The sequence below is a fragment of the Elephantulus edwardii genome, unplaced genomic scaffold (genome assembly GCF_000299155.1).
Source record: "Elephantulus edwardii isolate Elephantulus edwardi_28Jun2011 unplaced genomic scaffold, EleEdw1.0 scaffold00245, whole genome shotgun sequence".
In the NCBI taxonomy this organism is placed as follows: Eukaryota; Metazoa; Chordata; class Mammalia; order Macroscelidea; family Macroscelididae; genus Elephantulus; species Elephantulus edwardii.
Genome location: NW_006399995.1, coordinates 2,758,889 through 2,776,491, shown reverse-complemented (window position 1 = coordinate 2,776,491; position 17,603 = coordinate 2,758,889).

The window sequence follows — 17,603 nt, the reverse complement described above, 5'->3', positions numbered from 1 at the left end:
TATGATGCCCTTGGTTGGAAACCATGGTATTTTCAATTACTTTTTATACATCTGAAAATTGAACAATGACAACTGAAGAAGTGATACTTTTGAGCTGTGGTGTTAGAGAAAGGTAGTAAATAGACTGAAAAACAAACAAAAACACTCAACAAAGCAAAACCAAACAACCATCAAAAAAAAAAAAAACAAACCACACAAAACAAAACAAAACATTCAAGTCTGTTTTGGAAGAGATGTAACCAGAGAGCTCCTTAGAAGCAAGAATGGTGAAACTTCATCTCACCCACATTGAGCATTTTTTCAGGAGGAGCTAATCCTTGGAAAAAGATGTCATGCAAGTAAAGATAGAGGATCAGAGAAAAAGAAGCTCCCCAGCAAGATGGACTGATATAGTGACTGTATCAACGAGTTTGAGCGTGTCAGAATTGGTGAAGATGGCACAGAACGGGTAAGGTTCAGCTAAGTTGTTCATGGGCTTTCTGTGAGTTGTAGCTGACTTGATGGCACCATCTACAACAAAGTTTTATGACACCTTCCAATTTTCCTACATTGATTCTTCTTGCATGCCATGTTGTGTGCAGCTGTTTCTTCTCATTTTGAGTTTTGCCACATCAACAGATGAAAGGCCCTCATTCACTGAAGGCTTTACTCCATCTGTAATTAAGATAGACTCTGCTTTGAGGAGGCCGCCCTTCCCCAGTCTCATTCTGAGTGCCTTCCAAGCTTCATTTCCTGCCACCCCTAAGAGTAAGGGTAATTAAGGGTGGGGTCGATCCCTCGAGCCTGCTCCAGGCCCTTTAATTGATTTTGGTGAAACATTCTTCTAGGTCATATAACCCTGGTATGTCCACTTGCTGTACAGAGGCAACTTGTGGTTGCTGTGAAGCCAAATACTGTTACCCACGGTGGACAGTGTTTGGTGAAGCTCCCTGGTTGAAACAAGCTTGGAAGCAGGAGTGGCATCCACTTCCACAATAGCTTGCCTCGGGAAACCCTATGAACCAGGAGAAGGGACAAAAGTTATACAGGAAATGTCCAGGACTTCGTTCACAGGGTCACTATGATTCGCCTGTGACTTGACAGCACTTAACAACAACACAACATATAAGACAATGTTCTATTGCTATTGATGGCTTATTCAAGGTTTTGCTGTTTCTGAAGTGGGTGGTCAGCCCTGCTTCCTAGTCTGAATGGACTCTCAAGGTAGTCTGTGCTATTGATTTCAGAGGCTTGAGGTATGGGATGCATGGGGAGGTATAGAGAGTTGATATGTGAACAAAATCCAATGTTGGGCCTTCTGTAACATTGTTCGGTATGCTTGAAACTGTGAGTGTCTATGTTGTGGTGGTGGTGGTATGTTGGCACACTCCAAATTAAACCCTGGTGAGGACTATCACATTAATTTCAGAGCATGTGATTGGTGTCCTGTCTCTGTACAGGTAGGGACTATGGTGAGTAGGAAGCAGACACCTTTCTGGGACCACTGCCTCAGTTCAAGCAGCCAGTGGACCACATGGCTATGAGGTGGGATGGAGGTGATGAGACAAACAAATGTCCTATGGTGTGTTGGTGTTGCTGGTGTTGTTATGTGACATCGATTTGCCTGCAACTCATAGTCACCCTACGTACAGCAGCCTTAAACCCTGTTCTATTGTGTGCCAATATCATTAACTCTGACACACTTACCCCCCTTACCCAGTCACTGAATCAATCCATCTCATAGAGGGTCTTCCTCTCCTTTGCTGTCCCTCCACCCTCCCAACCATGGCATCCCTCTCCAAGGACTGGTCCCTTCTTGCAACATGTTCAGAGTATGCCAGACGAAGCTTCAGAATCCTTGTCTCCAAGGAGCAGCCTGGTCTTACCCTCTGCAGGACGAAAGTGTTTATTCTCTTAACTGTCCATGGTATATTTAGTACTCTTCTCTAGCACCACAGCCCAAAGGCGTCAATTCTACTTCTATCATCTCTAGTAATTTTCCAGCTCTCTGATGCATAGCAAGTAATTGCAAAGATTATAGCCTGGATCAGGTGCACCTTAATCTCCAGACTGACATCGTTGCTCTTCAGTACTTTGGAGAGGTCTCTGTCCTACCCTGTGTGACCTGTTTATTCTTACCCATCTTCAATTCCCTGCTGCTTTCCTCTGCCTCCCAAATCCCAGTTCTTCTAAGATATGCACCATTTTCTGGTAGTTCCTGTGGCAAGAACAGTGGTCTGTTTATGCCATCACCTCTCCAGAATTCCTGTGCACATTTTCTAAACAGAGCTTTGCTTCCCACAAGAATAAAACTCAAAGGATGATTGTCACTTAATGTGTTTTTCTATATGACAAGCAATAAGTCCAGCTGAGAACAAGCATTATAGTTAATCTTGAAATCAAGGAATAAGAAAAGTCATTTCAGTTATGGACCATAAAAGCAACATCACTTGAGGTAATACCAGAAGGGGGAGTAGTCCGCAAAACTCTCAGAGGAAGTTCCAGAATGCCCAGTTCTCATAGCACCCACCTTCTCCTCATTAGACATAATTTTAGCTATAATTTAAAAATCATTATATATGTTACCCTGCTTTAAGTATAATTAAAGAAATACTGGAAGTCAGTAAAAGTTAGTTATAATAAATAATTTATTTCAACATGTTAACATGGGGCAATGACTATACAAGAAAAGAAAATGAAATCGTCAGATGCACTCAGACGAGTAATGGCAGTGAAAGTGGCAGCCGCAAATGGCCTTTGATGGGCTGGTGTTGTATCAGGAGTGGAAATAGCATGAGTGACATTGCCATCAGTAACATGATTTTCTGAAATGATGAATAACTCCTGGTAAAGTTCCAAACAAAACAAAGAACAATCTTATTTCAAGTTACATGGTAGCAGTCTTGTAAATTTGCATTTATTAAAACAGTTTAAAATATTGAGGTAGTGCAGCTAGACTCTATACTAGATCATCAACATTTTCTTTTTAAAATGTTCAGCAGTATGTTCAACGGAACATTTAAATGTCCTGACAGAAAAGACATAGTTCCATATTTTTGTGTATGTGGGCATTTAAAGGCTAACTTTGGTGTTTTGACAACACTTATATATCAACTGCCTTTAAATTTCTAAAAAATTTGTCATTAATGTTATTTTGGCTGAAATTATTTGTAGTGAGAAGCCACTAGAAAAGATTTATCCTCAAATGTTGTCCTTTTTCACTTGCACTCTTATGTCACATGGCAGTGGAGGAAGCTGGTGGATCTTAGAACAACTGGAACTAGTGGTTGCGAAGCAGACTCAAGCAAAGCTGGGGCTGGAGTCCAGGCAGTTGGGCCCACCTTGCTTGCATGGTAATAGCCACAAGGTGGCCTGTGCTGGATTTCTTGATGTGCTAAGGCTCGCAGGACCCTGCTACTGGTCACACCTGGAGGACTTCATGAGGTGGATTGTGGAATCAGGTGAGCTGTGGCTTCAAGTGCAAAGAATCCTGGCTAAGGAATTGTATGACGTTTGTATATAAAGTTCAAGATTTTGGAAGTGGCAAAGAGTGTGCTCTAAAGAGGTTGTTATCCATTGAGAAGTGAAGAGCCATCAAACAAGAAACTAGCTTCATGATAAAACTCTTGGGCTACCTCAGCATTGTCCAGTTTTGTTCTGCGGCCTCCATAGGAAAAGAGGAGTTGGACGTGAGAAAGGCTGAGTGCCTGTTGCTGACAGAGCTCTGAAAAGGGCAGTTGGTCTACTTTTATAAAGAAAATTGAGCTGAGGAGGCCTCTCTCATGAGAAGCAGTTCTGATGATATTTTATTAGACACGCAGAGCAATGCAGCATATGCACAATCAGAAGCTGCCTATCGTTCACAGAGAACTTAGAATTGAAAACTTGCTGCTTAGTGACCAGGGGACCATCAAGGTGTGTGACGGGCAGTGCCACAGTGCAAGACCCTGGCTACAGTTAGAGAACTCAAAAACTAGTGTTGGAAGAAGAGATCCCAGACAACACGACTCCCATGTACAGAAGGCTTGCACTCCAACTTCCCCATCAAGATAAGCTGGACACCTGGGCCCTGGGCTGCACCTGCTGTGTTTCTAACTGCATCCTTTTGAAGATGGTGCAGAACTTTGAATCATTTAGGGAGAAGCCTCAATTCTTCTGAATGACACACGGTGCAGCATCTTTCATGACCTCATTCATTCCATGCTGAAGTTCGACTTCGAGTTGTGGCTGTCCATCACAGGACTGGTCAATCAGCTGCAGGAAATCACCACTGTCAGAAATGTGAATCCTGAGCTGCCTATCAGAGCGCTCCTGGAGTCTGCGCCTAGGAACAGCAAGGACCTGCACTCGGAGGTGGGAAAACACCCCTGCCTCAAGGCTGGAGGGGCCACCTCCACCAATGCTGAGCTGTACATCTCCCTCTTGGTGCCCCCTTTAACTGCCCCCTAGGGGCCCGCAGGTGACCTATTGAACAGAGGAGAGAGAGTTCACTCTTAGGAGCACAGAGTGCCCCCCCAGAAGGGCCCACCTGCTGCTCCTGACCCATTTAACTCTTTCCTAAGGGTTGCTGACCCAGCCACTCAGACCTGTTCCAGTCCCGATTTCTTTGGTACGTTTCTTCCTTCTGAGCTGTTGGTCACAAGACTCACAGCTTGTCCTTCTCCCCTCGTGCCCCACCTCTATCCTCCAGCACAGATTCCTGCACCTGAGAGATCTATTAGCAGAACCAAGCTGGATGGTGACCTTCTCCAGTCAACTGGAACTGCAGGGAAGGTAGGAGGCCAAAGCCAAGGCTACAGCATCCACACTAGCCCCCAAGCCTTCTGCAGAGAGGTCCCCTCTTCTCATCCAAAAGTCAGCCAGCTGTGCAAATTGGCCCCTCAACCAGCAAAACTAAGTTACAGATTCTCAGGGTATATTCCAAGTAGTGGAATAGCTGGGTCATATGTAATTTCTATGTTCAGCTTTTTGAGGAAACGCCACATTGCCTTCCAGAATGGTCGTACTATTTTATAATCCTTCCAACAATGTATAAAGAGTTACTTTCTCACCACATCCTCTCCAACATTTATTACTTACTGCCCTGTTAAACTTTGCCACAGTTACTAGAGTGAGATGATAACTCATTGTGGTTTTGATTTGCATCTCTCTTATTGCCAGTGATTTGGAATATTTCTTCATGTGTCTGTGTGGCATACATCAATGTTCATAGCAGCATTATTCATCACCGCATGAACATGGAAACAGCCCAAATGTCCAACCATAAACAAATGGATTGAGAAATTGTGGTACATTCACACAATGGAATACTATGCAGCACGCAGGGCAATGATTTTGTAAATTATTACCTAATTTGGGAGGGAATGGAGAGCATTATGCTGAGTGAACTAACTCAGTCCCACAAGAATAAATATTATCTTAAACCATTATTGTAGAATGAGTATAAGGATCCAAGAGGGCAGGGAGAGGCTGGAAGCAGACGGATGTGGATGATGGGGAGGGGGGGAATTAATTATTGGGTTGTAGAATTTGATGGGTGGTGAGGGTGAGGAAAATGGAAGTAATTTGTTCGAATTTGTATTCGAGTTTTGTAAATAAATGAGTAAAAAATTTTAACAAAGGAAAAAATTAGGAAATAAAAAATAAAGATATTTGAGAGGAAAAAAAAAAAACCAACTAAGTTACAGAGCCTGGATCCCTTTGCTGACCTCTATGATCTGGGCTCAGTCTTCCAAGGCACCATGAGAGAATTTTCTCTTGGGGCCTTCAGACCCTAGATGCAACACCTCCTAAGGGTGTTGACAGTGCCTGGCAGAGCTGACCTCAAGGTCTGCCCAGCTCAAGCCAGTCCACATCCAAGTCTCCACATAGCGCCAGACCAAGCCTCCATCAATGCCTCCCCAGATCGAAGTAGTCTCCACCAAAGGCTCCCAGGTGCATCAGACCATGCTGGCCCCTCATCAATTCCTACTGAGATACCCAGTGGAAGTCAGCCCCCAGGAGTTCCTACTGAGACTCCCAGACAGAGGCAGCCTTCATCAAATCCCACCAAGAGCCCCAAAGCAAGTCAGCCCCTACCAACACCTACCAAGAGCCACCAAGGGAGACCCCACCAACTCTGTCATGAATGTCACAAGATTGGGGGATGCCGAGAAAGAAGGGAAATCAGTGCACACTGCTATGCTTAAAAGCCAAAAGTTTCAGAAAATGACTTTGGTAATTGGCTGACCAATGAGGGCCTTTCCTGAAAAATGGATCAAGGAACCTAGCTGAAATAAGGGAAGCTTTAGATGGAATAAGACATGCACCTACACAATTTTGGGCTTGGTGGCTCCTGGGCCTGAGTGTGGGAACAGCCCATGACACAGCAACAACCTTGATCCTAGCCATCATCCTCGGATCTGTTCACTCAGGGGCTGCTCGGTCAGGCTGTGGGGATGGCCCAGGACTCAGCAACAGACTTGGTCCTGGCTATCATCCTCGGAGCTGTCCACGCAGCGGCTGCTGGGTCAGGAGATTCTCACTAATGGTAACCTCGCGCGTATCAGAACAGAACCGTGCTTTACAGGATCTTCAGTGGCCAATTTTCAGAAGTGGCTCCTCAGGCCTCTCCTCTGTGATACCTCTGGGTGAAATAGAACTTCCAACCTTTGAGCAAGCAACTGTGCACGGCACATTAGCCCTTTGCACCGCATGAAATCTAGCAAGTGAGTATTCACATATGATTTTATTTTCCTAATCTTCTATTTAAGTTACAAATATTAGTATGAACTCAGTATATTTTAGGAGGGAATTGTGTGTATGTGTGTGTGATGTGAGAGAGATTTTGTGCTTTGTAACTGCTTAATGAAAAGACCACTGAAAAATGCTTATTCAATAGTGGTAACATTCCTAGCTCCCAGAGAGTGTGATTTTAAAAATACCAATTTTCATGACAAGAAACGAAGGCTTCTTAGCAAGCTGTTGCCAAATTTGAAGCAGAAAAATACATAAGACAAACTGAGAACACCTTGCCATTTCCACAGATGCAAGAACATTATCAAAGAATGAAGCAATGTCAAAGCTATTTAGGAGTAAACCTGCATAAATTGCCATTAGCGAATATGGAACCTTTTGAACTTGAATGAAGATACTCAACTCAACTCACAGGTGAGCCTCGAGCAGGCTTTCAGATGCTGTCAATTGCATGAGAGGAGACTGCCCATCTTTCTCCCACGGAGCAGCTGGTGGGTTCAAGCTACCAGAGAGGTGTTAACTTTGGGTGAGCAGTGCAACTTCCTATCTTGTTCCATTGTTGTTGTTGGGTCCTCTCATACCAGTACCAACCCATAGCTGACCCTCCGGTGGGTTTTCAGAAGCAGTTAATTGCACGAGAAGAGATTGCTCATCTTTCTCCCATGGAGCAGCTGGTGGATTTGAACTGTGAATATTTGGAATTGCAGCACAGGATTACCACTAGGCCAGAACTCCTGTATGAACTACACCATTACAGCTCCCTAATTACTATAAGTTATAGAATCTATGAAATCAGTTCACCATGGTGTGCTTTATGATGTATAAAGCATATTGTTATATTGGGGATTTTAAGAATTGTAAAATTAGAGGAAATAATAAAACATCATACCACTGCTATTAGAATTATCCCATTGAGTGACTGACAACTTGAAGAAACAGTTTATTTCCATAGAAAAATTCAACTAATAAATAAAGAAGATTACAATTAGAATGCAGGCATTGACAGTATTTACTTTGGGGACAATATCAGGAGGCATTAGTCCCGAGAAAAAGACATCATGGTTGGAACAATATAGAACAAATTCAAGAGAAGACCCTCAGTGAGGTGGGTTGGTAGAAACTCTGCAACAATGAACTTGAGTTTGGTGGGGATGATTAAGATGGTGCAGATTAGGGCAAAGGGCATAGGGTCTCTCTGAGTCATAATTTAACAGCACTTAACAACAGTAGCAATTGACTCCATTGATTATAGATGACTGCTAACAACCACTAACTAGAAACAATGGGATATTGTTTCCTGGTGGGAGAACAAAACACAGCTGATGAACTAGCCTTGCCAAAACCCAAATCTCCATGTATTCAGTGTTCTATATGCAGCTGCAACTTAAGAGATAGAAAAGACAGAGAAGCATATAAAAGACATGAAGGGGATGCAAGGTTCAAAATCCAAGCTGTCTGACCTGCTACAAGACACATTAACAACAAAACCATAATTTTATTCTAGTCTCTCCATTCTGATTCAGCATGATAGAGTTGACTCTAGTTTCTTACCATATTTGTAATTCCTTTCTCCAACTATGAGACACCCGACACCAATTTTCTATTATTTTTTATTTTTATTTTACATTGGTTTGCCTACAAATTTCATATTCATTGTGTTTCACACTATTCTTCATTCATATTATGTCTCATACAATCATCCCCATGCATTATGTTTGGCAAATAATATCTTATTTGAAACACTGTGTAAATCAGATTTTTAAATTCAAAGAGTATATAAAAGATTTGTGATTTTCTCTGTATATCTCAATTGTGGGCATATTGAAGAAACAATGACCACCAAACAATGTCATCACAAAGAATGAGAAAAGGAAAAAGAAAAACATTGATGTTTATGAGATGATTGAAAATTTGGACACTGACTCTGATGATGCTAGAAATTACTATTATAGGTTAGATGGCTAATCATGTTGTGGCTTTAGCTTGTTAAGTCAATTTTATTTTAGATATCTGTACTCCTAAGAGATGTCTGGAGTTTGAATAAAAATAACACTATAAGGAGTAGTAACAAAGAGGGGTGATGAGCTCAGAATTGACCATATATTGGTAACTGACTGCATGGGGATTTCATACTATTATGATGGAGTTCTATTATGCTATATTTTGTGTACAAAATACGATAGTATGTTTTGTGTACATTTAAGATGAAATTTTTCTAGAAGCACAAATGGTCATAAAAGTAGCAATAAAATTGTTATTATTTTAGTTAGAAGATTGAGCCAGAATATACTTATTCCTTATTCTATCATTATCCAATATTTCACAATGACATCAAGAGTAAAGAACCTACTCTCTGATTATTTTATCATTAATGACATGTGTCTAGCAGTGAACAGTGTTGAGGCTGCGGATGAGTTGCTGGACACTGGGTCTCCTTTGCGTGTCGAAAGGAAACTTATATAGTATTTCTTTGTCTTGGAGGAGAGTGGATATGGTTTCTCGAAGCTTCTGGACTGAGGAGTGGAGAACAGTGTGACTGGAATGGGGACAGTGGAGGTAAGACACTGTCCATAAGGTTCTGAGTACCCATTGAAGGCTTACTCCATGCAGCAATGGCCATTTCTCAGGAAGAAAGTGAGACCCTAAGAGTCTGGCTTCAAGGCCCAGCCCTAAGGGTTGATAAGGACAGAACAGGAAACGCTCATAAGGAAGAACCTTGAAACAAGGCACTAGAGCACCTGGAGCTGTAGTACCCCATGTCAGCTGACCAGCACTGGTACAGTCCCTTGTGCTTCCTAAATGCCCCTCCTGGGCAAGCATAAGAGAGGGCAGAGCAAGCTACCTGAATGGGGTAGAGGTCAATAACTATGTGGCCAGTGGTAGCTTCAATTTAAGGCCAAGGATCAAAGCTGAGCCTTGTTATCCTGATAGTGTCTTAGTGGTAAGGAATTATATTACCAATCCAAAGGTCCTCAGTTTGAATCCACTAACTGCTCTGAGGTAGAAGGATGGGCAGTCTCTCCCTGTGCAATTTACTGTTTCTGAAAACTCACCTGAGGGTCAGTTGTGAGTCAGTTCCTACTCAATGGCACACAACAAAACCAACAATAATAGGGACATGGGGAGAAGAACAGGGACACCTATTGAAAATTGAGTATAGGCTGTTGTGGTGAGGGCTCAGAGTAGAGACCCTGTGAACAGCATGTACATATACACATACACCAGACACACACAGAGAGAGAGAGAGAGAGAGAGAGAGAGAGAGAGAGAGAGAGAGAGAGAGAGAGAAAGAATGTGAGCGTGTGTAGGCTTTCCTGCCTGCTAAAGGGTTAAAGCAAACCATGCCACCTATCCTGAAACCATGGTGGCTCTGGACAAGGAGGTTTACCCACTGTTAAGGCAGTGACAAGACTGAGCTCTCCTTGGGAGATACTGAGGAGGGGGTGGCCATAAAAGGTGACCTCAGCAGGAGCCAGGAAGGACAGTTGTCATTTTGGTGTGGGGGATGAGGTAATGTTATCTTTCTCAATTTTTGCATAAGGCTTATTTTTTCCATTTTTTTCCTGAACAATCTGATTTTTGGGGCCTAACCATGTAGATGAGTGAAGAACAGTTATATACTTTACAACAAAATTCCTCAGTTTCTGTCCTTTTAAATCTTTGTTTCTAGAATTTCTTTCCATGAGCCTCTCTTTCCCTCTTCATCACCGTCACGTGTGTCCTCTGATGCGTCTTCCTTGCTTCCCTCCCTTCCTTCTACTTCCACACGGGACCTCTTTTCACTTCTCTGCAAACCTTATTTTTCTCTGATCCCTTTAACAATTGACCATGACATTGAACTGAAAAATAGTTTTAATTTTTAAATTGGTGGAACTAATGAATTAAATGTTTATGCCTTTGATCTTGGTTGAAAAGCAGGTGAATTAAATGCTTTCATCTCAAATTCAAATAGAGAAAACGTTCCAAAATACTGCAGACATAAGTCCTTCAGTCACTTTAGTATGCCTGTCAATGGAGAGAGAATTCTCCTGAGGCCAGAGCATTAACTGTGTTTGTATAAAAAGGTTATGAGCTGTGTGGTCACCATGAATGCTATAGCCTCAGCACAAAATAGATAATCTTCTCCTCACTGGGAAATTGTAACTTATCTATTTTATTCTTGTTTTGTAAAAATGGGCAATAAAACCCAAATTATCTTTACTTTTTCCTTGTTGCATCCAAGTTATGTGGAAGAAAAAATCGGGATATGTTCAAGATTCAGTTCCACCCATAACCCACCATCATGACATAAGAAGGTTTTGTTGTTGGAGGTGGAATGAATGTCAATGCTGTTAATATAATGTTATATGTGAATACATATATATGTTATATACATATACATTGTTGTTGTTATGTACCCGGGAGTTGCCTGTGACCCATAGCAAGCTTATGTACAGCAGCTGTGAAGCCTGCCCTATCCTGAGCCAATATCACTGATTCTGATACACCAACTTCCATTGCCCTAGTTACTGTATAAATCCATTTCATCTAGGGTCTTCCTCTCTTGCACCATCCCTCCAGTCCACCCTTCCAAGCATGATGTCCTTCTCTAAGGATCAGTCCCTGCTGGCCACATGCTCAAAGAATGTGAGACAGAGCTTCAAAATCCTAGCTTCCAAGGAGAAACTTTGTTTCCTCCTCTCCAAGACAGACTTATTTGTTTTCTTGGCAGTCCATGGTATATTCAAGACTCTTCTCCAGCACCATAACTAGAAGGCATTGATTTTTTTTCCATAATCCTTAGTCATTGTCTAGCTCTCTGATGCATAGAAAGTAATTGTGAAGACCATAGTTTCGATTAGGCAAACATTAGTCTCTAGATTGACATTGTTGCTTTTCAGCACCCTGGAAAGGTCCCTAACAGCAATTTTCCCAGTGTAATCCGTCTTTTGATTTCCTGACTGCTGGTGTTAAGAATGTTGATTATGTATCTGAGCAAGCTGTAATTGTTAAAAACCTCAGTCTCTTCTCCATCTATCACGGTGCTGCCAGTTGGCCCAATGGTGAGAATCATTGTCTTCTTGATGTTCAATCCAAATGCCTCAAGCCCTCCTCAGTTTCAGCAAGCATGGTTGTGGCATCTGCATATCATAGATTGTTGATAAGCCTTCCTCCAATCCTGATGCCACATTCCTCCTCAAAAGGTATATGTATACATATACATATATATGTATATGTATGTGTGTTTATATATAATAATAATAACTATCATTATATTATAAATAGTTATTATTATTATTACTATTATTATTATTATAGAAGTGCTGAAGACCCCCCTCACCCTGAGGAATTGTCGAAGCTGTCAAAACCTTAGCCAAACTCCAAGCCCATTTTTGTAAGCTTGTCTCATTGTGATGAGACGATAAACGTCACATTAATGCAGGTCCTTTGTGAACAATATCAGATCTACAGATTTGACAGAGAAAAAGCCAACTCCATTGAGTAGTTGCTTGCATTTGTGTGGTTGCTAAGATTTATGGCTAAGACTCTCAGATCAAGGAAGTAATCAAAGAATACTTCAAGAATAGTGAAAGAAATGAAGGAATAAAATATTTGCTTTCAAAACCAATCAAGCAGCCAAAAATATTTCAAAATCATTTTTCAGTCTCTCTGCTGAGGCTAGAGGTATCCACATATTTGAGGGTCCTATGTAAAGAGACAAAAGCAAGGGGACCTGCATCTTCCCACCTTGTCACCCACCTTAGTGGGCTCTTACAGGTCTGTTCTGGGCAGTTTGAGATTACACCAGGAAGCCTGGAATTTCTGATGCTGGCATGAGGTATGTTTTCTAAAGCTTTCTTGTCAGCATCCTGGTTGAAAAACAGTCAAGCCATTGGGAAGTTTCCTTCTTTTTCCTTTTTTTTTATGTCTACTCATGTGAAATCACTTGAAAGTTGCCCTTGATCAAAGGCTGCTTGCAAAGGACTACAGGACTTATTATTATTTATTATTTATAGAGAATAACAAATGTTCCACAGCAGTTTGCTAAACATGGAACATCAGAGCAAAGAGCCTTGCTGTGAGGAGGTGACAATGTAAATGAAATGTAAACATCGCTATGGACAACAGGGAAACACTTGAGGGGTAGGAAACTGGGTTTGCCTTTAATTTAGGGGAGCCTGAGCAGATAGATTCTAAAGGGAACTCGACTGGAAAACTAAATGGGAGAATACCAGAAAATAAATTCAGGAAACTATATCTAGTTGAACATTCAGTCTAGCTACACAGCGGATGCCCATGAGAAAAAAATATTTGTCAGTAAATTACCAGTTTTAAAAAATTACTCCTACATAATTCTTGTAAAGGTATTATCATTCATTTCTGGAGAGTGTGTAAGTTAGTAGAACACTTTAGCAATTTGGTATTATGTATCTGTTCAGGTTCTTATGTAAGACTTGAATCCTTTTGCAGTATTTGTAACTTTAACATATTGCAGAAGATAGTTCAGTACAATTTGATCTTTAGGCACAACATAATATTGAACATCCTGTGTGCCTATTATCAAGCATATCCTCTCTGCCTGTGTGATATTTCACTTTCCTAAAATTTACCCCAGCCTCCATGAGCTTTTACATTTTTGGAGCACCCAAAATTTCTCAGTATCATCAAGAGGCTGAGGAAAATATTTTTTGCTGCTTAACTTTATATTTCTAATTTTTTTTCTGAAAAAATATAAACTCAAAATATGGAAAGCTATACATATCTGAAAATATGCATAGCATTGCTATTTAGTGTATAAAAATTTTAACTAACTTAACTGGTATTACAGGGAGTTCTAGTGGCCTAGTGGTAAGGAACTGCACAGCCAACCCAAGGCATGTGGTCCAAATCCACCAGCCGCTCCAAGGAAAAGAGATGGACAATCTCTTTCTATGCAACTTACTGCCTCTGAAAACCCACTGGAGGGTCAGCTATGGGTCAGGCTCAATTCAATGGTATGTAGCAACAACTCATATTAAGGGAGCTCTTGTTGCCTAGTGGTAAGGAATTATGCTGCCAACATGAAGGTTCATGGTTTGAATCTATCAGCTTCTCTGTGTGAGAAAGATGAGCAATCTCCTTCTGTGCAATTTATAGGCTTTGAAAACTCACTGGAGGGTCAGCTCTGGGTAAGTTTTAACTCAACAGCACATAACAATAACAACAGAAACTGCTATCAAGTAATTATGGCACATTCGTTTGACAGAATCTCTTAAATCCCTAACTAACTACTTTGAAGATACACAGATATACTTTTATTATAGTATTAAAGTAAAAAAGAAAATTAACTAATATTACTACTGTTGTTGTTATTATGTGGCATCAAGTCAAATGGGAGTCGTAGCGACCCTATAAACAACAGTTCTGAACCCTGCCCTATCCTGTGCCATCATCATCATTTCTGACATGCTTGAACCCATTGCTGCAGTCACTGTGTCATTCCACCGTGTTGAGGGTCTTCCTCTCATTTGCTGACCTTTCAAAACATGATGTCTCTCCCCAAGGAGAAGCCTCTCCTAGCGTTATGTCTGAAATATGTGAAACGAAGTCATGCTATCTTTACTTCCAAGGAGTACTCTGGCTACACTTTCTCCAAGACATTTCTTTTTGTCCATGGATATTTAGTACTCTTTCCCAACATCACAACTCAAAGACATCAATTCTTCTGTGATCTTTATTCACTGTCCAACTGTCAGATGTATAGAAAGTGATTGAAAAGACTTTGGTCTGAATCAGGTATATCTTAGTCTTCAGACTGGTCTCATTGTGCCTCAGTAATTGAGAGATATCCCTGACTAGACTTTTGCAATGAGCTATGTCTCTTAATCTCTGTATTATTAGTACCAAGGGATCCAATGACAGTCTTTTCTCCATCTGTCATGATGTTGTCTATAGGACCACTGGTGAGAATTTCTGTTTTCTTGATTTGGGGAAATTTAATCCATACGGAAGGCCATCTTTTATTTTCTACAGTAAACACTTCATATCTTCCTCACTTTCAGCCAGCAAGGTGTGTCATCTGCATAACACAGGGTATTGATGAATTGATGATGAGTCTTCCTCCTGATGCCACATTCTTCTTCAAGATTCTGGCTTCTTTATTTTTTCCCCCTCTAGTTTGTATTTATAAATATATTACAAGGTTAAATAAGAACAATAATAACAATTTAAAAAATGAACACAAAAATGAAAAAGGTTTTTCTTTTGTGTATTTTTCTCGTTTTTAGTGTTCTTTCCAAATGTGACCAGTGTTGCTGAGTGGCACTCAAGTAACTGATGGTTTTTCCTATGCAGCTGACTACCTAGGACTGCTCAGGCGAACTTGGAAACTGATGCAGAAGGGACGTTATTGGTCTCTTCACCATCTCCAGCATTAACATCATAAGAGTCTAGCTTCTTGAATGATTTGCTCAGCATTCAGATTGAATAGGCATAGAGAATTGATACAACCCTGACATTTCTCTTGATTTTAAACCATGAAATGTTCCCTTGCTCTGTTTGCATAACAGCATCTTAATCTAGATATAGGTTTCTCGTGAACACAATTAAGTATTCTGAGATCCCTATTCTTCTCAATGTAAGTCGTAACTTGTTATGATCCATGCAAACGACTTTGCTTAGTCAATAAAGCACAAGTAAACATTCTTCTGGTATTCTTTGCCTTTAGCCAACTATAATGTTATTATATTTAACTTTAAGACATGAAGGAGATATAATAATTTTCTAACATAGTTGCAACAGGGAACTGGGACTATAGGTTACTTATATTTGTTTTCTCATTATCTAATGTTTCTTTAATGTGCACATTGACATACATACATATACATATGTGTCTATGCTTTTGGAATAAAGAAAATATAAGTCACAGCATAGAATATTTGAAGTTTCTTTCCCATAAATTCTAGAAAGTACCTAGTCTAAAAGGAGTTAATTAATATTTTAAATTTAACATAAAAAATGTTTCAAATCTCCCTAGAAAACTGCAACTGAAATGATTATTTATAGAACCATTGAATGGTCTACTCTATGGAAAAATTATATTTTTCATATACTATCTCTATCTTAACATTTTTACTATAAATAAAAGACTTGTTTTATTACAGATACATAATGTTTTCTGTGTGATAATGACTAAAAAATGTCTATGCAAAGACACTTTAGTGCTTTATTATACAATTGATGACACAAATGAGGCGAATGAAGTACTTGAATTAGACTTGAGAAAAAAGTTAAAAATGAAACACATACACTTATTAGGCACTAGAAAACTTGAGGATAAATCTTGCTCAGATCCAGAAATTTTAGATCAATAGTGATAAATATTGATTCACTTTTGGTGATGACAGAATTGCATATTCATATTTGCTCCTCTGACATTGGAGAACAACCAGACCTCCTTTGAAGTGCCGTGTCACAGATATAACATGGACTTTGGAGGTAGACAACCCTTAATTCCTATCACCACCACATATTGGCTGTCACTACTTCGCACTAAGGTTAAGGAAAAGAGGCAATGGACTGTAGCTGGACACAGGAATGAAGGTGGAAAGTTTTAATGAAAGACGTGTCTTGTTGATGGTGAATCCCCTATACACAGATATGAAGCTTACTGATCCTCTAATAGTTCCACTTAAAAATGGCCATTTCATGCTCAGAGGTATCTGAGATTGCTTCTTCCTATTATCTTCTGTCTGGATTATTTACTAGCATTTCCCTTCAATTTCATTTCTGAACCTACAGTGAGTCTTTCTAAATGAACTTCACTCTGGAATTTTATTTATTTATTTTTTGTTTGTTTAGGTTGAATTTCAATTAACCTGTTTTCATCTTTCCATTCCTACTTTCCCCTTAGTAGATTCTCACTTATAACCTTCCTGCGCTGTCATGCTTTATTTGCATGACAAATAAAACCTTGTCTGTAGGGAGTTGCACTGCAAACTCAAAAGTGGATGGTTTTAATCCACTATCTGCTTGGAGGAAGAAAGACAGGCAATCTCCTTCCCCTCAGTTACAGTCTCTGAAAACCTACTGGAGGGTCAGCTATCAGTTGAGTCCAATTACACAGCAATGAGTTTGATTTTTTACTATTATAAGCAATTCCTTACCTAGTCCTTGACTATCAAGACCAAGAACATTTTTCAGGAATGCACATTTCTCCATTCCTGGGAAAGATAAGGTAATAATACAACCAAATGGCCCTAATAATTGAGGGAGAGTCATCACTTGACCAATCAGTAATCGGTGTCCTTTTTCTGTTCTGTTAACCCAAAATAAATTCCTTGTCAGAGTGGAGAAAAATAGATAAGAGACAGAGGTTCTAGAATCTGACTGCCTGGGTTAATCATGATAACAAATATAAAGGGCATAATGCCTGTCACAGAGGAGATTGTAGAAGAATTGATGACGTTGAACTGTGGTGTTGGAGAAGAGTGTGGACCATGCCATGGATTGCAAACAAAAACCCCCAAAACCCAACAAGTTTGACTCAGAGGAAGTTCTAGAATGGGAGACTCAGAAATGGCATAGTGCACTCTTTCAGGGGCTTGATGCAGGAGACTGGATTATTGCCAGGACTGCAATAATCTTTAAACACTAATCTGTAAGAAAGAAAAAAAAATAGCCTGTGGATAGCTTCTTAAAACCAAAATAATAGCTCAGTGTAATTAGGGGGAAATGCCTGACTTGAGCATTATGCTCTTAAACAACCATATGGGATCCAATTTGATCCCAATCAAAACAACTATGAGATATCATCTCACCCCAGTAAGAACAGCAGAATTTAACAGAACAGCAAGCAACAAATGCTGGTGAGGTTGTGGAGAGACTGGAACCCTTATTCACTGTTGGTGGGAGTGTAAAATGGTGCAACC